The 20081-nt window shown below is 45.6% G+C and overlaps 1 long non-coding RNA gene, 1 other non-coding gene and 1 pseudogene across 3 annotated transcripts in view; 1 reads left to right on the top strand and 2 right to left on the bottom strand.

Annotated features, from left to right (window-relative positions):
- LOC133231833 (uncharacterized) overlaps positions 1–20081 on the bottom strand; it is a 164410-nt gene that overhangs the window by 102749 nt on the left and 41580 nt on the right. The window lies entirely within an intron of this gene.
- LOC133233199 (U6 spliceosomal RNA) lies at positions 1820–1926 on the top strand. The gene has a single exon (XR_009731670.1). It is a non-coding gene; the product is annotated as a U6 spliceosomal RNA (small nuclear RNA).
- Positions 3519–3668, bottom strand: LOC133233189 (U2 spliceosomal RNA; annotated as a pseudogene).

The following is a 20081-nucleotide window of genomic DNA, read 5'->3' as shown; positions in this document are numbered from 1 at the left end:
AAACTGGCAGAAAAAATAGACAAGAGATACAAACTAATAGGGAGCCTGGATCCTGGCATTAACCAGACAGGACCACAAAGTAACTGTGCCTGCTATGTTCAAAGAGATAAAAGCTAAATTTGAAAAGACTGGCCAAACACTTGACATTATAAGCAGTAACATGTCAGATTTGGAAATGAACCAAATAAAATAAGTGAATTTACTAAACTGAAAATATAATAACCAAAATGACTAGGCAAGATGCCAGCATCACAGACTGTCCCTTTCTGGTCTGTGTTTTGGGGCAGTGGAGAGCTGACACTGAGCCAGGGCTGACGTTTACTTCTGTCTCGTGTTGAAGCACGTAAGGTTTGTTACCACCAATGCACCTTGAGTCAGGTCGGGAGATTTTGCTTGCTTCTCAGCCCAGACTCTGGAAGTAGCTTGCATATTAATTTCAAAGGCACACAGCAATTATAGCACCCTAGGGTGGTAACTAAGGACTCTAATTTTGATCCCAATGCAAGAGAAAGAGTCTCATCAGAATGCTTGGCTAAGGCAGGCAGGATGAGATATATTTGAGGAAGACTTCCTTCCAAATGTTTGCAAATTTGTTTTAAATTGCTCAACTTTCCTTCTCAGGAAATCTCATCTGTAGAGCAAGCATGACCTCTCTCTTTGCCAACTTTCCTAAAGGATTACTTAGGCCCATTTGCAGTGGTCATCCCAATGTTACTTATAATGGAAGCCTCCTAAGTGTTCAGCTGTAGTGGAAGGGCTACATTAATAGGGCCACAGCCACTGATGAACCATTTATTGCTACCCTGTGCTGGGCTTCCCTGGTGGCTCAGACTGTAAAGAATCTGCCTGCAATGCAAGAGACCCAGGTTCGATCCCTGGGTCAGGAAGATCCCCTGGAAAAAGGAATGGCTACCCACTCTAGTATCCTTTCCTGGATAATTCCATAGACAGAGGAGCCTGGTGGGCTACAGTCCATGGGGTCACAAAGAGTTGGACACGACTCAGCAACTAATACTTGCACTTTTTCACTGTTGCCTCTCAAAGCTGGTGGGGAAAGAGAAGAGGCCAGAGGGGCCATTCCTGGCCCTCCAAACAGCCTGCAGACATCCACAGCTTAAAACTGCAGGCTTGGGGAGAAATAAAGACAAAGAGCTCTAAGACATGAACCAATCCTGAGACAACCTGCCAGCAAGGTCAGTGGGGTGGCTGACTCTGACTTCAGCACCTCTGACCTTCTCTTTACTGATTTAGATGGACAGAGACCCAGGACCTAGCTGCCAAGAGGGCGGCCAGGTTGTTTTGTGGTTCTGGAGTCAAAAGTCTGGATTTTTTACAATATCTATTTATTTATATGGCTGCGCCAGGTCTTAGATGCAGCATGCGGGACCTTCAGTGGAGGCATGTGGGATCTAGTTCCCCAACCAGGGATCGAACCTGGGACCTCCTGCATTGGGGGAACGGAGTCTTAGTCACTGGACCACCAACGAAGTCCCCAAAGGTCTGGATTTTATCTTCAGGTATCCGAGGGGAAATCATCTCACCACGAGAGCTGGCTTCCCGCCCCAGCCAACACATATGCTCCTGTTTTAACCCAGCCTCGAATGGCACAGGGAAGACTTTGAGACCCTCTGACTGTCTAAGACAGGAACCCAAATAGACAGGACTAAAATAGTCACACGCTCCCAGGAAGTACCAAGCGTCACTCTCTCAGAGGCCACATGAGAACCATGCAAAGTACAGATGGTCATTTACCTGACACAGGAGAGAACGAGAGTGACAGCCAAAATGGGGCAGAACTGGAATTTTAAACCTAGATCTCGTGCTTGCTTTGGCAGCACATATACTAAAATTGGAAAGATACAGAGAAGATTAGCATGGCCCCTGCGCAAGGATGACACGCAAATTCGTGAAGCGTTCCATATTTTTAATAAACAAATGGGATCTAATTAAAATTAAAAGCATCTGCACAACAAAAGAAACTATAAGCAAGGTGAAAAGACAGCCTTCAGAATGGGAGAAAATAATAGCAAATGAAGCAACTGACAAACAACTAATCTGAAAAATATACAAGCGACTCCTGCAGCTCAACTCCAGAAAAATAAATGACCCAATCAAAAAATGGGCCAAAGAACTAAATAGACATTTCTCCAAAGAAGACATACAGATGGCTAACAAACACATGAAAAGATGCTCAACATCACTCATTATCAGAGAAATGCAAATCAAAACCACAATGAGGTACCATTTCACGCCAGTCAGAATGGCTGCGATCCAAAAGTCTACAAGCAATAAATGCTGGAGAGGATGTGGAGAAAAGGGAACCCTCTTACACTGTTGGTGGGAATGCAAACTAGTACAGCCACTATGGAGAACAGTGTGGAGAATCCTTAAAAAACTGGAAATAGAACTGCCATACGACCCAGCAATCCCACTGCTGGGCATACACACCGAGGAAACCAGAATTGAAAGAGACACATGTACCCCAATGTTCATCACAGCACTGTTTATAATAGTCAGGACATGGAAGCAACCTAGATGTCCATCAGCAGATGAATGGATAAGAAAGCTGTGGTACAAAAACACAATGGAGCATCACTCAGCCATTAAAAAGAATACATTTGAATCAGTTCTAATGAGGTAGCAATGGCACCCCACTCCAGTACTCTTGCATGGAAAATCCCATGGACGGAGGAGCCTGGTAGATTGCAGTCCATGGGGTCGCTAGGAGTCGGACATGACTGAGCAACTTCACTTTCACTTTTCATTGTCATGCATTGGAGAAGGAAATGGCAACACACTCCAGTGTTCTTGCCTGGAGAATCCTGGGGACAGTGGAGCCCGGTGGGCTGCCATCTATGGGGTCGCACAGAGTCAGACACGACTGAAGTGACTCAGCAGCAGTAGCAGTAATGAGGTGGATGAAACTGGGGCCTATTATACAGAGTGAAGTAAGCCAGAAAGAAAAACACCAATACAGTATACTAACGCATATATATGGAATTTAGAAAGATGGTAATGACAAGCCTGTATGCAAGACAGCAAAAGAGACACAGATGTATAGAACAGTCATTTGGACTCTGTGGGAGAGGGAGGGGGGGATAATTCGGGAGAATGGCATTAAAACATGTATAATATAAGAAATGAATCGCCAGTCCAGGTTCAATGCAGGATACAGGAAGCTTGGGGCTGGTACACTGGGATGACCCAGAGGGATGGTATGGGGAGGGAGGTGGGAGGAGGATTCAGGATGGGGAACACATGTACACCCGTGGCAGATGCATGTTGATGTATGGCAAAACCAATACAATAAAGTAAAAAAAAATAAATAAATAATAAATAAAATAATTATACAAATGTAAAAAAAATAAAAATAAATATTGAGGATGTTTCTACAAAATAAAATAAATAAATAAATAAACCTAGATCTCATGCCAACAGCCATCCTCTGTTCCCTGCATCAGTCAAGCTGCGTGTAAGGCTGGACCCCACTGCTCCCTCTCGAACCCCAAGGCTGATCCATGACTTTCCTAAACATTTTTTAATTGGAGTAAAATTGCTTTACAGTGTTGTCTTGGTGTCTGCTGTATGACCACGTGAATCAGCTATAAGTATACAATGGATAAGAACAGATGTTACACTTCATCTTAGCCAAAAGGCCAAGAAGGGATCCTAAACATTTTAAAAGAGAAAGAACTGACAATATGGTTGCTTTGCCCAAGAGTTCAACAAGATACGTGGTAATTTACTCAAAACCCAACCCTGGAGAAAATACTGCATGATTTTATAAAATCCTCCCTCACTACCTGTAACCTCTTTTACTACATGCTGGGAATTTAAATCAGGGGGGGAAAAAAAAAACAAACACCTTTCTCATACAAAAAAAAAAAAGATAAACATGTAAGGAGATAGATGTGTTCATGAATGGTGGGAATCCTTTCACAAGGGGTAGTTACATATCACCAAAGTATGTGCATTTAAGTGTTTTGAGGTGTACTTTAAATACCTTACAATTTTATTTGTCAATTATGCCTCAATAAAGCTGGGGGGAAAAATCCACAATGATTAACCCCCCCCCAAAAAAAGAAATGAAAAAACTGAGTTTTTTCCCCCCTTGAAGGAAGAGACTTAACATTCAGTGGGTGATTGCTCTGTGCCAGTTAATAAAGTAGACAATTTAAACTAATTACCCCATTCAAGCCCAACTATCAGATGAGAACACTGAGACTTGGCAAGCTCGGCCCTCTCAAAGCTGCACGGCAAAGAAGTGACTGACCCATTACTCAGAGCAGCCCGAGCTCCCTACTAAAGCCCTTTCTCTTAGCCTACTAGCCAGCCAGTAGGGTGGTCCATTCATTCGAGTCAGCCTGGTTTGCCTGGGACTTTCCAGGTTGCATCCCACATCTCAGAAACCCTTCAGTCCAAGGCAAAGTGGAAAGATGTGTCACTATATTGGGCAATTATCCAAGGCTAGGGAAACATTCTGACGGCTTCTGGCTGCTAGTTTTCACATCATTTTGGTTTAAATCAAACATTTTTCCTTTTGCTACATCTGAAGCACAGAATATGTCAACACATCCTGACTTCCCCATTTCTGGATTTTCCTTTTTTTTTTTTTTTTGGCTGTTGTTGTTCAGCCATTAAGTCATGTCCAACTCTTTGTGACCCCATGGACTGCAGCACACCAGGCTTACCAGACCTTCACCATCTCATAGAGTTTGCTCAGATTCATATCCAGTTAGTTGGTGATGCTATCTAACCATCTCATCCTCTGCTGTCCCCTTCTCCTTTCGCCCTCAATTTTTACCAGCATCAGGGTCTTTTCCAGTAAGTCAGCTCTTCATACCAGGTGGCCAAAGTATTGGCGCTTCAGCATCAGTCCTTCCAATGAGTATTCAGAGTTGATTTCCTTTAGGATTGACTGGTTTGATCTCCTTGCTGTCCAAGAGAGACTCAAGAGTCTTCTCCAGCACAATTTGAAAGCATCAGTTCTTTGGTGCTCAATCTTTTTGGTCCAACTCTCACATCTATACATGACTACTGGAAAAACCACAGCTTCAATCATATGGATTATTTGTCAGCCAAGTGATGTCTCTGCTTTTTAATACTCTGTGTAGGTTTGTCATAGCTTTTCTTCCTAGCATCTTTTAATTTCATGGCTGCATTTTTATAGCCCTGAAAACACTAACTTCATCCTGAAGTCCATGTACTCTACCCAGGAAAGTAGGAGGCTTGAAAATTAAACAGGAATTGTTGATGGGCCCATGTTTCTTTCTTAGTGAAATGGAGTCTCTAGGGGGGTGGATATTTCCTCTCAAAACCAGAAGCCCTGAGCTGGTTCTGCCCAATAAATAGCTGTGTGTCCTTTGGTAAGTCCCTTCCTCTCTCTGAGCCTCCATTTGCAACACAGGAGTTTTAAGCGATCCCTCAAGGAGTACACAGGCCTTGATGCTCAGCCCCCTCATTCCACAGATGACGACCAAAGGCCAGAGAAGTAAGGAGGCTTGGCCAAGGTCATCCAGCAGGCTGAAGCACTACAGGAAATCTCAAGAGCTTTGTCCACCCCCTCGAATACACAGCAGAGAAAAAGCAGAGTGTGCTAAGAAACAGAATCTGTTTAATGTTCCCTTCTAAGCCTGTAAGGAAAATGAGCCAAATGCTGCAAGATTAAGGATTCTGATCTTTAAAAACAAATTAGGGTTTAATTTGGGTTTTCTTAAAGCCTCATAAAAAAGGGGAGCTGAATCCTTGACCAAATACTCAGCATTCCAAACTGGGAAGATGAGACAGATTTTAATCCCCTGCGTGAGGAGCGGGTGGGCTGGAGGATGTATGCTTCCATTGGCCTGCATAATTCTCAGATATGTAAACGGCAGGCCGCCTGGAGAAGAGATCAGCCCCAAAGGGCCAAACAGGGAAGGTGGGGGCTCTGAGCAAAGCCAGAACGAGGTCTAACTGGGCTGCACACTGGTGGCTCAGTGAGGTCAAGTAATTTGCTTAAAGTCATCCAGCTAGTAGGTGGAGGAGTCAAGAATTGAAGCCATATCTACATTCAAGTGTAGGAGCCCACTGGCTATGCTGATCAGCTGGTAAAGAATCAGCCTGCAATGCGGGAGACCTGGGTTCGATCCCTGGGTTGGAAAGATCCCCAGGAGAAGAAGGGAAACGCTACCCACTCCAGTATTCTGGCCTGGAGAATTCCATGGACTGTACAGTCCATGGGGTCGCAAATAGTCAGACACAACTGAGAGACTTTCACTTTTCACTTTTGGCTATGCTGTGTAATTTTTGTTATTGTTGAGTCACTCAGTTGCGTCCGACTCTTTGCAACCCGTGGACTGCAACACACCAGGCTTCCCTGTCCTTCACTATCCCTCAGAGTTTACTCAAACTCAGTGCATTAAGTCGATGATGCCATCCAACCATCTCATCCTTTGTCTCCCCCTTCTCCCCTGTCCTCAATCTTTCCCAGCACCAAGGTCTTTTCCAATGAGTTGGCCCTTCGCATTATGTGGCCAAAGTATTGGAGATTCAGCATCAGTTCTTCCAATGAATAGTCAAGGTTGATTTCCTTTAGGATTGACTGGTTTGATCTCCTCACTGTCCAAGGGACTCTCAAGAGTCTTCTGCAGCACCACAATTTGAAAGCATCAATTCTTGGGCACTCAGCCTTCTTTATGTTCCAAGTCTCACATCTGTACATGACTACTGGAAAAACCATAGCTTTGACTAGATGGAGCTTTGTCAGCCAAGTGATGTCTCTCCTTTTTAATATGCTCTCTAGGTTTGTAATAGCTTTTCTTACAAGGAGCAAGCATCTTTTAATTTCATGACTGCAGTAACCATCTACAGTGATTTTTTAAGAGCTGAAATTTGAATGGAGAAATCAGGGCACCCTTCAATTGTCCAGAGAGTCTGCTATGAACTCTCCAGGTTCCTTTCTGGATATTTCTCCTGCTACAATCTTCCAGGCTGTTTCCTTAGCCTCCCTATATTGCATTGAAACTTATTCATTCATTCAGTCATTCACTCAACAAATGTTTACTAAGCATCTACTATGTGCTGGCTTCAATGCACAAGGGGATGTCAGCTGATGTGTTCCATCAAGAAAATAAGCCAATCAAGCTGACACAGAGATGTGTCTAAGTCCTGTAGGATTAAGAAAGGTTTCCTGGAGGAAGCAATATTTGCAGTGGCACTTGAGTTGGATTTGAAAGTATCAATGGTCACATCAACATAAAACTTGTTTGAACTATTTAGTCATTTACTAGCAGCTTGGGTCCCCCCACCTCCAAGATAGTATCATCAGCCGAAACAAATTTGGGGATTGTCTAGGAATGCCAATTATCCTCAAATATTCCAAAATTGAGCATTATCAGACTCTCAAGGAACTCTGTATCTCACTTACAGACACTTGTTTCCATCAGTTTTGGGCAGGCAGGGGAGGGAACTCCCAGAGCCCTTACATCCCTGCACCAGTTACTTCAATGAACACACAGGCCTGTGTGGGCGGTAACGCAGCCTCATGTTAGAGCTGAAGAACAAGCTGAGAGAACGAGGGTGACTTGCCAAGGTCACGCCATTATCCAGGGCAGCTCGGGGGTGCGAATCTAAACCTCACCGCTGCTTTCATGGCTCTATCAGCCTCTGTGTGCCAGACATGAGGAGATGCTTGAAAAACAAAATCTCTCCAAAGAATAGTCCCGTAAAGACGTCAAACAGGAAATGATTCTGCACCTCCAGGGAGCTTAGCCTCCTGCTGACACCTCCTGATGGGGGTTCACAGACCTCACCTCCAGGAAGCTCTTGCTCTGCTCAGAAAGACCTAAACGTCTAGAAACCACAGAGGCCCACGTCTAACCTTGAGCTGAGTTGTGTGGCATCCCTGGTGTGCTCAGTGGTGGGTACCAATGAGGGCTGGCGTGGCAGGGGGGGCGGGTCAGAGATCAGGGGAGACAACTTCATGCTGGCTAAAAAGGCTGGGAAGGGTTTTGACAAGGATATGGAGAAATTGGAAACCTGTGCCTTGTGGGTGCAACTCATGGAAAATATGACAGTTCTTCCAAAAAGTAGAAATAGAACCCCACGTGACACAGCAATTCACTTCCAGGTATACACCCAAAGAACAGAAAGCAGAGCCTCAGAGAGACATTTGTACACCCGTGTTCACAGCAGCCTTACTCACAATACCTAAAAAGTGGAAACCAGTGAAATGTCCACTGATGGATGAAAGGATAAACCAAATGTGGTGTATCTATTCAGTGGAATATTATTCAGCCTTTAAAAGGAAGGAAATCCTGACATGTTACAACATGGATGAATCCTGAAGACACTGTATCAGTGAAATAGCTTCCCAGCTGGCACTAGTGGCAAAGAGTGCCACTGGCACCCACGCACTAAACATAAGAGACAGGGGTTCAATCCCTGGGTCAGGAAGATCCCATTCAGAAGGAAACGGCAACCCACTCATGCCCGGAGAATTTCATGGACAGAGGAACCTGGTAGGCTACAGTCCATAAGGTCGCACAGAGTTGGACATGACTGAAGTGACCTAGCATACACACAAACCAGACATAAAAGGACAAATATTGTGTGGCTCCACTTATATGGGGTACTACATACTAGAGGAATCAAACTCAAAGGCAGAAAGTAGAATGGTGGCTGCCAGGGGCTGGCGGAATGCAGAAATGGGGAACTGTTGAATGGGTATAGAGTTTCAGGTTTGCAAGATGAAAAAGTTCTGGAGATTGGCTGCACAACAACATGAATGTACTTAACAGCCCCGAACTGTACACTTGAAAATGGTGAAGGTGGTAAATTTCATGTTCTGTGTATTTTACCACGATTTTCTTTGCAAATTAAAAGAAAGGGAGTGGGGACAGAAAAGAAGAAAGGAAGGAGGGGAGGAAAGATCAGGAAGGCTTTGGACAGACAAAAGGGGAGGAAGAAGCCATCTGATGGCTGATGCAGATAGAGAAACGGTCCTCCAGCACTAACTGAGACCAGGTTTCTTTCCCCCCACCCCCTGCTCAGCTCAGCTCTACAACTTCAGGGTAGTTTCAGGCTTGATTCTCCAGCTCAGGCTGCTGCAACCACATCCTTCCAGACCCAAATTCAGCCAAAAAGAGCAAGTGTCCCAGCAGAAGTGCAGCAATTCACTCTGGTTGGACCAGCTTCGGTCACCTGCCCACCATCCACCCACGAGGCAATCAGGGGGCATTGTGATACACTGCTCAGCTTTGGGTTGAATCATGGGTTCTACTCCTGATGCTGGGAGCAGAACTAACTCCACCCAGAAGTTCACAGACCAAAAGCGGGACAGAGATGTTTCGAGGGGAAAATTAGGGCATAGCTACCAGAGAGATAGTAATGGATGGACATGGATGCAGAGTTTCCTGGGCTCAGTAGATATTCACCGGTTCCATGTCCTGAAGAGAATCTGAGGTTCAGAGTGGTTTCATGACTCTCCCAAGACAACCGAGCGGTAAGAAGTAGACTGAGGACTCAAGTTCAGGTCTTCTGCCCCAGTTCGAAGATATAAACTCTGTGTGTCTTGGGAAGTAAGAGTACTAAAGCCTACAGTCGGGCTGGATGGTGATACAGATGAAGGTATATTCTTGATAGAATGCACCCAGCTTATGGAGAGTTTTACAAGTCAGGAAGAGGAGGCTGAGTTTAGTGAAGAAGGAAATAGGAAACTTCTGTGGGTTTCAGTAGAGACAGTGACAGGGTGGAAGCTGAGACCCACCCCACAAGACTGCAGTCGGAGGATCCGGACTCATCAGTTCAGACAGAAACTCCCTGTTACACCTTGGGGACATTTTCAGAAAGACGGTCTCTGCAAGGCGTGCCCACTCCGCACCCCCACCACGTTGCTCCAGCCTGTCCTTGGGAGATGCTAAGGGCCCCTCCCCCTTCACCATGTTGTGGCTTTGGCAACCACTTTGGAAACTGCAAGTTTTAAATGAATTTCCACCCCAGAGGAAGCTGAGAAGCAGGCATGTTCCGCCAGGCACTTCTGAGCTCCCAACACTTCTCCTTCCCCTTCAGTCAAAGGATCAAACACTCTTTCACAATGGAAGGAGGGGACAGAGGGAAGAAGCAGGCAGAAGGGTTAACAGAAAGAAAATAAAAGAATAAGAGAATCTCATTTGATCTTAATCAGACAAAGTTTACATCTGAATTATACATTTTTCCCTTCCCTGCTGAGAAAACCAATACATGAGGGAAAACAAATCACATGGTATTTATTTACTTCCCTTGAAATCTCTCTGATTGATTCCAAAAGGATTTAGGAGGCTTCCAAGACTAAACACAGTGGTGACTATGATAATTAGGGACCAAAAAAAGGCAACAAGACCATGAAGGCAGCAGAGTATGGATCAGCAGACACCTGAGGGAAAAAAACTGATTTGTGACTTGGAGCTTCAATTTGGTCCCATGTGGGCAAAATACTAGCTCGACATTAATTTCGTCCTCTGATGATAGAAAGCATTCAAATGCATCTGTGGCCACAAACTTTTTTTTCCTGAGACTCCACTCAAGATGAAATACATTACATGGGGCTGACAAATTACATCTGAGCTACAGAGAAAAACAAGGGCAGTAAACCCAAAGGGCTTTTGAAGGAGGCGGTGTCCAGAATGGCAATGAACGTTCTACACGGCACTTTTTGTTGCCAAAAGAATAAGCATACTGTTGGACTGAATCATGTGTCCTTTGAGTAGGAAGACATCCAGCTCATCCCAGGCCTGGATGAGTTAACTGTAGCCGGATGGGCAGTGTGGAAGGTGCTGAGATGTAGAGCTTGTTGACCTGATCTGGACCTACAGATGAAGCTGGAGCACACAGAGGAGAGGAGAGGACTATAACCAGGTGCCCACCTGTTCCTGGCCCTTTAAGCAACCTGACCCAATCACACACCCCATCCCTGGAAGTCAATCAAGCACCTTTCCTCCCCATCCCTTAACCCCTGCATGCTTTAAGATCCTGTCATCATCTGAAGTCTTCAGCTACCACCACACAAGTTCAACTTCCAATTAGAATGAATATCTGTAGGTTACCTCCCCACATCCGGGCTTCCCTGTGGCTCAACTGGTAAAGAACCTGCCTGCAGTGCGGGAGACCTGGATTTGATCCCTGGGTTGGGAAGATCCCCTGGAGAAGGGAAAGACTACCCACTCCAGTATTCTGGCCTGGAGAATTCCAGGGACTGTATAGTCCATGGGGTCGCAAAGAGTCAGACACGACTGGGCAACTTTCACTTCCTTCCTTCCTTCCGCACATCCATTCCCTCCTTCTCCCACTTTAGTGTGCCTGAATGTCCTTTGAGAGCACTCTTGCCCCCATTTTCAGCCATGTGGTTTTGGGTGGGATTGATTCTATCCCCAAACCTAGGGTTGAATCCTCTGACTCAACACTTAATGAATCTATACATCACATTTTCCTGCGACAGTGACCCAGATCAGGAAGCTTAGTTCTGGGAGTTTTGATTTTCTCTTTCTCCTCTGGAAAGAAAGCAGGAAGGATGCGGTCCCCACCACTGCTAGCAGCCATCCTGTGACATGAGGTCAGGGCCAGTTGAAGAAAGAAGTGAATAAAGAAGAAACTAAACGGGAAGATGGGCATGACTGGATCCTAGTGATACCATTTGAAACCAAGCAATAAGCCATTCTTAAAGCCAGGTTTACCCCTGGACTTCCCAATTAACTTGTTTAAACCAGGTTGGGTCCTAATAGATAATCCACCTTTGCCTCCCATGGAGTTAGGATTACCTCATTCTCCCCTCCACTGGGACCATGACACTTTCTGACAGATCCTGCCTTAGCCCACTCCTCTTGAGCCTTTGGTATCTCCTACTAGCTCAGGTGGTAACAAATCCACCTGCAATGCAGGAGACCCCGGTTTGATACCTGGGTTGAGAAGATTCCCCTGGAGAAAGGACAGGCTACCCACTCCAGTATTCTTGGGCATCCCTGGTGGCTCAGATAATAAAGAATCCACCTGCAATGCAGGAGACCTGGGTTAGAAAGATCCCCTGGAGGTGAGTATGGCAACCAACTCCAGTATTCTTGCCTGCAGAATCCCCATGGACAGAAGAGCCTGGAGGGCTACAGTCCATGGGGTTGCAAAGAGTTGGACACGACTGAGTGACTAAGCCCAGCACAGCAGAAGGTAGGAAGTTCCTACTCCCAGTTTCCACTCTTGATGGTGCTGGTAGAGCAAGCCCTGGCCTCCAAGGAAGACTGGGAATAATTCCAACATCGGTTACAGATGATAAGAGAAAGCTGGATCAATAGGCAAAGTGCAGCAGCTAATCAATCCAAGCAAGCCTTTGGAGGCTCCTGCTCTCAGGAGCTTTGAGAGCCAGACTGAGCGGTGTCTCCAGGAATCCAGGCAGGTGGTACTCAGCAGGCCTGTCAACAGGTAGAAGGCTCCACAGCACCAGACTGGGGTCTGGGGCTAGGACTCCTGATTAGGAGAAGAACTGGCAGAAGCAAGCAGGATTCCCAACTTAGAAAGAGCTAGGCCAATTATTTAGCAAAGAATTCAGGCAAGAAAGCATCCAAATACCAGAAGAAGGGGCCAGTTCAGTCTTTGTATCAGAAACCAGGCAGAAGTCCAATGACTTCAGTGATGAAAATATCAGAAACCAGTTTGGAGGCCAAGCTGACCTGACTCTGGGTCCTTAAAGACATCAAGACAGAGCTGGTGCTGCAGCTGAGGGTCCGAGGGCCTGACAGGACAGCTGTGTGCACGCTAAGTTGTGTCCAGCTCCTTGTGACCCTGTGCACTGTAGCCCGCCAGGCTCCTCTGTCTGTGGGAGCCTCCAGGCAAGAACACTGGAGTGGGCTGCTATGCCCTCCTCCAGGGGATCTTCCCAACCCAGGGACTGAACCCACATCTCCTGCATTGGGAGGTGGATCTTTATCACTAAGCCACCAGGGAAGCCTCCAAGGACTTGAACTATGTGGTTTGCCACTCAGTGCAAGAAAGCATTTAAAACAGAGACTCTCTCCTACCCCAAATCTACCTTCTCTTCTTACTAAATATTTACCTATAAGCTTTGGTCAAAGTGCCAATGTACCAAACACTGCCAAAAGGAAAAGTTTGTTTTTTTTTCCCATGTTCCCCCTTCTTCATGTTTGGAATGCTGGTTTAAGTAGGAAACGCCCAGAGCTATGGCAGCCGTCTTGCAACCCTGAGGAAACAGCCAATAGAAAGTAAAGCCATGGTCTAGAACCTGGTATCAATGGAGCTATTACACCAGCCCTGGGACCACCCTCTCCTGAACTCTTTGTTCTGTGAGGGAACTGAATCTCTCAAGTGTTTAAGCCAGTGGTTCTCAAAGTATGTTCCCAGGCCCGCAGCACCAGCACCATACGGGAATATGTTACAAAGGCACATTCTCAGGCCCCAACCAGACCTATAAGAACCTGAAACTCTACAGGAGGGCCCTGCAATCTGAGTTTTACGAAGCCCCTTGGTGATTCTGATGTGTGCTATAGTTCGAGCACCCCTGGCTTAAACCACTGTTTATCAGCTTTTCTGAGACTCGGCTGAAAGCATTTACAACTGACACATTTCTTCACAGCATTCCTGAACTGCATGGGATATCAGGAGGCTGAGGGGAAAGTCGGGTGGCTGACATTCAGAAAATCAAAAGAGAGAGTTTCAAAGAGGAAATGCAACTCACAAAGGAAAACATAAATAAAAATTAAGCACTTCTAGCCATCAAAATAATCACAAATACAATTAAAAGGCTTGGAAATAATCATAAATACCATTAAAATTAAAAGACAACCAAAAGAAAACACCGGGGAAAATCATTGCAACAAACAGGACAACTCTCCAAATCCTCTCTTTGTCAAAAAGACAAAATGCGAAAACTATAAAGGAAAACAATAAAATCCTAAATAAAAAGACAAAAAACACAAAAAAAATTTTACAGAATGGGAACTACAAATGGATAATTAAGAGGAAAAATGCTCAGCTTCTTAGTAATCAAAGCAACTGTGAATTAGTATGAAATAGACTGATCCATTGAGTTAGCAAAGACTGAATAAGAGAAACTTCTTGATAAGGTGAGGGTAGAATAGGATGAAGATGTTCCTGCACAGCCAGTGGGGGTGTTTAGATTGGAACTGCCACCATTCTGGAAAGCAACCAGGCCACATTCATCAAGAGATGGTTCGATGTTCATACTGTCTGAAACCAGGAATTCAACGTTCATTTGTCTAATCCAGAGGTCGGCAAAGGTCTGTTTTTGTATGGTCTACAAGCTAAGAATGGTTTTTACATTCTTAAAAGGTCGGAAGAAGAATGAGGAAACGGAAAGAAGAAAAAAAGAGGAAGGAGAAGAAGGAAAAGATGGGGGGAGGGGAAGGACAGAAAAAACAGCAAACAACAGAGGCCGCAGTGGGTACAGCTAAATCTATTTTCTATCTGCCTTTTACTGAAAAAAAAATGCGCCCATCCTTGACTGGTTAGTCTAAAGCAGGGTTGGCAACCTATGGCCCGTGGGTCAAATCCAATCAGCCACCTGTTTTTATAAGTAAAATTGTATTTGAACACATCCACACTCATTAGTTTGTAGCTAATGGCTGCTTTTGTGCTACCATGGGGAGCTGAGTTGTTATGGCAGAGATTTTATGGCCCACCAAACTTAAAATGTTTATTATCTGCCCTTTACCAAAAGTCTGCCAACTCCTGGTCTAAAGAACTAATCAGAAAGCTAGATTAAAATGTATGCACAGAGATGTTCATCACAGTGTTATTTACAGAAGACCAGTTAAACAGATAATGGATTATTTACCTGAGACGATGAGCAGGCATTTACCTCATACCCTTACGTCTTAAGGACTCAATAAGCAATAGCAATTATCAGTATCTATTTTCTCAGGCTCCAAAAATCACTGTAGACAGTGACTGCAGCCATGAAATGAAAAGATGCTTGCTCCTTGGAAGGAAAGCTGCGACAAACCTTGACGGCATATTAAAAAGCAGAGATATCACTTTGCTGACAAAGGTCCATCTAGTCAGAGCCGTGGTTTTTCCAATAATCATATACAGATGTGAGTGTTGGGCCATCAAGAAGGCTGAGTGTGGAAGAATTGATGCTTTCAAATTGTGGTGCTGGAGAAGACTCTTGAGAGTCCCTTGAACAGCAAGGAGATCAAACTAGTCAATCCTTAAGGAAATCAACATTGAGTATTCATTGAAAGGACTGAAGCTGAAACTCCAATACTTTGGCCACCTGATGTGAACAGCCAACTCATTGGAAAGAGACCTTGATGCTGGGAAAGATTGAGGGCAGGAGGAGATGGGGGTGACAGAGGACGAGATGGTTGGATAGCATCACTGACTCAATGGACATGAGTTTGAGCAAACTCTGGGAGACAGTGAAGGACAGGAAGTCCGTGGGGTCACAAAGAGTCAGACATGACTGAGTGACTGAACAGCAACAGTATATGGAGTCATTTTTGTGTGTTTTCAAAGAACTAGTCATAAAACAGAAAAGCAGGCTTTAGCAATACCTAAATCTGTTTCTTTTGTATTATTTCAGTTAAAATTTAAAATATAGAGATGCAGAAGGAAAAAAGGAACTGAAAAGAACGAAGCAAAGCCGCATCAGTACACAGCTCAGGGAACTATAGTCCACACCTTGCAATCATCTATAATGGAAAAGAACCGAAAAAAGAATATATTCAATACATATACAGTAAGTTCCCTACAAGAACCTTCAAGTTGTGAGCTTTCAAAGAGACGAACATGCTTTCCATCCATGTCAGGCATGAATGACACTGCAGCTTGCCCTCCGTCTCCTATGGCTGACGGTCCTTCAGCTCTACCATCTCCCACCTCCAGTCAGTAACTCTTCTTGAGCATTCATTCGATGCCAGCCCCTGTATGCTGGCTATTATACTGTACCACTGTACTTTTCAAGGCACTGTTCCGTAAGATTTAAAATGTTTATTTTGGGGGGTTGTTTTTAATGTATTATTGTATGAAAAGTATTATAAACCTATGACAGTACTGTGCTATATAGTCAATTGTGCTCATTGGTACCTAGGATAACTCTGTTGGGCTTATGAACAAATTGGACATATGAACACACTCTCAGAATGGAACTCGTTCATATGTAAGGGATTTCCTGTACATAACTGTATCCCTGTGCTGTATACCTGAAACGAACATAACATTGTAAATTAACTATACTTCAGTTTTAAAAATGGGTAAGGGATTTCCCTGGTGGTCCAGTGAGAAGAATCTGCCTTCCAAAGCAGGGGACGTGGGTTCACTCCATGGTCAGGGAACTAAGATCCTACATGACACAGCAAACTAAGCCCATACCCTGCAACGAGAGAAGCCTGCGTGTGCTGCGACAAAGACTCAGCACAGCCAAAAAAATTGTCATTTTTTTTTTAAATCTCATCAATAATTCTTTTAGGGTTACAGGATCCTGGATAACTTTTCATTTGCTCCCATCTACTTTTCAGCAATTTCCAAGTTTCCTGTAATGGGTGAATAGTGCTCTTATTATTGTTCAATTAAAAAGCCTTATTTCTCAGAAAGTAATTGAATTTGGAAACCCAGCTGAGGGCCAGGGGCAGGCTTTGGATCTAGTTGCTACAGAAACCTGAACTGGGCTGCATAGCATGAGGAAAAGGCTGAGGAATGAAATTTGGAAAAAGAAGCCAGGGTGTGGTGTGAGACCGGGCCCAAAGCAGAGGCAAGCGGCCTGTGGAAAACCACAGGGGCCACAGAACCTAGAAAACACGAGCAGGTCTAGCGAGGCTACTCACCGAATGGACCCCAGACTGGCCGCACTGGTACCACGGGTCAGAAGCGGACAGCCTCAGGCCCCGCCCAAGACCGCCTGCGTCACGTGATGTGCGCGCATGCTCACGTCTGCAGAGCCAGAGCTGGTCTGTCTGGACTGTTAACCCTCCTCCATTCACCACCCTCCTCCTCCTCAGGCTTTTCCAGTAAATTCATTACACTTAAAATACCTTCCAAAGGGACTTCCCTGGGGGTCCAGTGGCTGGGACATCGCCTTCCAATGCAGGGGGCATGGGATCAATCCTTGGCCAGCAAGCTAAACTTCCATGTGCCTCAAGAGACCAAAACATAGAACAGAAGCAATGTTGGAACAAGTTCAATAAAGACCTAAAAAAAAAAAAAAAACTTGCAAGAGAGATTCCGCCCTTCCTCACAGATCAAAATGGAAGCTTCAAACAGATAGATGGGCAAACCGCTGCCCACCCCCACCACACGCACGTACTCTCTCTCTCTCTCACATACACACAGACGCACACAGAGGCCAGGCTTGAGCAAACATCAGGAGCTGAAAAACACCTGAAGAGCAGCAGGGGTGTCATCCAGAGGCCCAGAGAGGCCTGTCAAGCCTCCAGGGACTTGTGTTCTAAGTCCCTTCAGTCCTGTCCGACGCTTTGCAACCCCATGGACCGCAGCCCACCAGGCTCCTCTGTCCATGGGATTCTCCACGAAAGAATGCTGGAGTGAGTTGCCATGCCCTCCTCCAAGCGATCTCCCCAACCCAGAGGTTGAATCCACATCTCCAGTGTCTCCTGCATCTGCAGGTAGGTTCTTTACCACTAGCGCCACCTCAGAAGCCCGTAAAGCCTCCATAGAGTAGCTGTTATTCTTGGGTCAAGCTTGAAAGGACCGCTGCAACACTAGGAGGGTTCCAAAGGCCATCCTTTTGCTGATTTCCCAGAAGACATTTTATTTCTCATTCAAATATCTGGAAGAGCCATTTCAGAGCTGGAAAGACCAGACACAGGATGAGAGGGGCAGAGAGACAGAGAGCAGTGAACAGGACTCGGGCCGTTGGCCTGCAGCAGTCCCTGTCAGCTTTCTGAGATGTCAACAAAGAGGGTAACCGTGGCCTTTCCACAGGGCCGAGAGCTGCACAGGCGTCATCGACGTGTGTGCCCAGCAGTCCACCGAGGTGGGGACTGTTGATATTCCCATTTGATAGAGGTGGAGACTGAGGCTCAGGGAGACTGAGTAGCTCACCAAGGGGTGACATAAGGAAGAGACGGAGTAGGGATTCAACTTGAGGTAGCTGACTCCCAAGGTCAAGTTTCTTCCCAGACATCAGTCTGTCTCCTGGAAGAATCACCTTTGAGTCTAACTGGTGAGTAGGGGAGACGGCTGCTGAGTGATCTTGTCACGTGTGAGCAGCTCTGCTCAGAGATGCCCTGAGGTCCACAGCCTGTCCTGAGTCAGATCGATAAGCACCCGGGGTCAGACGAAAAGTCCTGCTTCCCCCAATGTCAGAGAGGGGTCTCTGCGGGGCCTGTGGCTGCTCAGATACCAGTCCCAACCAGAAAGCCTCCAGATCCTAGAGTAGCTGACCAGCTCTGGCAAGGAGGAGCTTCCCTGGTGGCTCAGATGGTAAAGAATCTGCCTGCAATGAAGGAGCCCCGGGTTTAATCCCTGGGTTGGGAAGATGCCTTGGAGAAGGGAATGGCTGCTGCTACTGCTGCTAAGTCGCTTCAGTCATGTCCGACTCTGTGCGACCCCAGAGACGGCAGCAGCCAACCAGGCTCCTCTGTCCCTGGGATTCTCCAGGCAAGAACACTGGAGTGGGTTGCCATTTCCTTCTCCAATGCATGAAAGTGAAAAGTAAAAGTGAAGTCGCTTAGTCGTGTCTGACTCTTTGCGACCCCACAGACTGCAGCCTACCAGGCTCCTCTGTCCATGGGATTTTCCAGGCAGGAGTACTGGAGTAGGGAATGGCTACCCCACTCCAATATTCTTACCTGGAGAATTCCATGGACAGAGGAGCCTGGTGGGCTACATACAGTCCATGGAGTCGCAAAGAGTCAGACACGACTCAGTGACTAACACTTTCACTTTCACTTCCTGGCAAGGAGGGGCCTGGAGAGAGAGGCAGGTCTCAGTCACTAGTGATATGTCAAAACTTCCCAAAGCTGCACCAGATCAAGAAGAAATAACACATGAGAAGACTTCCTAGATGAAGCTCAGATGGTACAGACTGTGTACGTGTGTGTGTGTGTGTGTGTGTGTAAGAAGGAGCGGCATCCAAGACATAGAAGGAACCTAATGTCCATCGATAGATAACTGGATAAAGAAGATGTGGTACAAATACAAATATACACACAATAGAACACTACTAAACCATAAAAAAACAATGAACTGATGTCAGTTGCAGCCACATGGATGGACCTAGGGATTATCATACTAAGTGAAATAAGCCAGAGAAAGACAAATATCAAATGCTATCACTTATATGTGGAATTGAAAAAAAATGATACAAATGAACATATTTACAAAATAGAAACGGACTCACAGACACAGAAAACAAATTTACGGTTACCAAAGGAGGAAGGGGGTGGGGGAGGGATACATTGGGAATTTGGGATAACAGATATACATTATTATATATAAAATAAACAGTAAGTTTCCTTGGACTGCAAGGAGATCCAACCAGTCCATTCTGAAGGAGATCAGCCCTGGGATTTCTTTGGAAGGACTTATGCTGAAGCTGAAACTCCAATACTTTCGACACCCTTTGGAAAGAACTTATTCACTGGAAAAGACCCTGATGCTGGGAAAGATTGAAGGCAGGAGGAGAAGGGGATGACAGAGGATGAGATGGGTGGATGGCATCACCAATGAGATGGACATGAGCTTGCTTTAGCAGTTGGTGATGGACAGGGAAGCCTGGTATGCTGTAGTCCATGGGGTCGCAAAGAGTTGGACACAACTGAGTGACTGAACTGACTGGAGTCTGGAGCCCTGGGTTTGAAATCAAACTCTGCTACTTACTCTGTGGGGGCTTTCCCAGCGGCTCAGTGGGTAAAGAAGCTGCCTGCAGTGCAGGAGACACAGAAGACACAGGTTCAATTCCTGGGTTGGGAAGATTCCCTGGAGGAAGAAATGGCAGTCCACTCCAATATTCTCACCTGAAAAATCCCATGGACAGAGGAGCCTGGTGGGCTACAGTCCACGGGGCCACAAAGAACTGGACATGACTGAGTGATTAACCACACACTTACTGTGTGATCTTGGCTTGAACTCATACGAGCCTC

The sequence above is a fragment of the Bos javanicus genome, chromosome 19 (assembly GCF_032452875.1).
Source record: "Bos javanicus breed banteng chromosome 19, ARS-OSU_banteng_1.0, whole genome shotgun sequence".
Lineage (NCBI taxonomy): Eukaryota > Metazoa > Chordata > Mammalia > Artiodactyla > Bovidae > Bos > Bos javanicus.
Note: the sequence above shows the minus strand (reverse complement) of the source record. Positions and strands in the feature narration are given on the sequence as shown.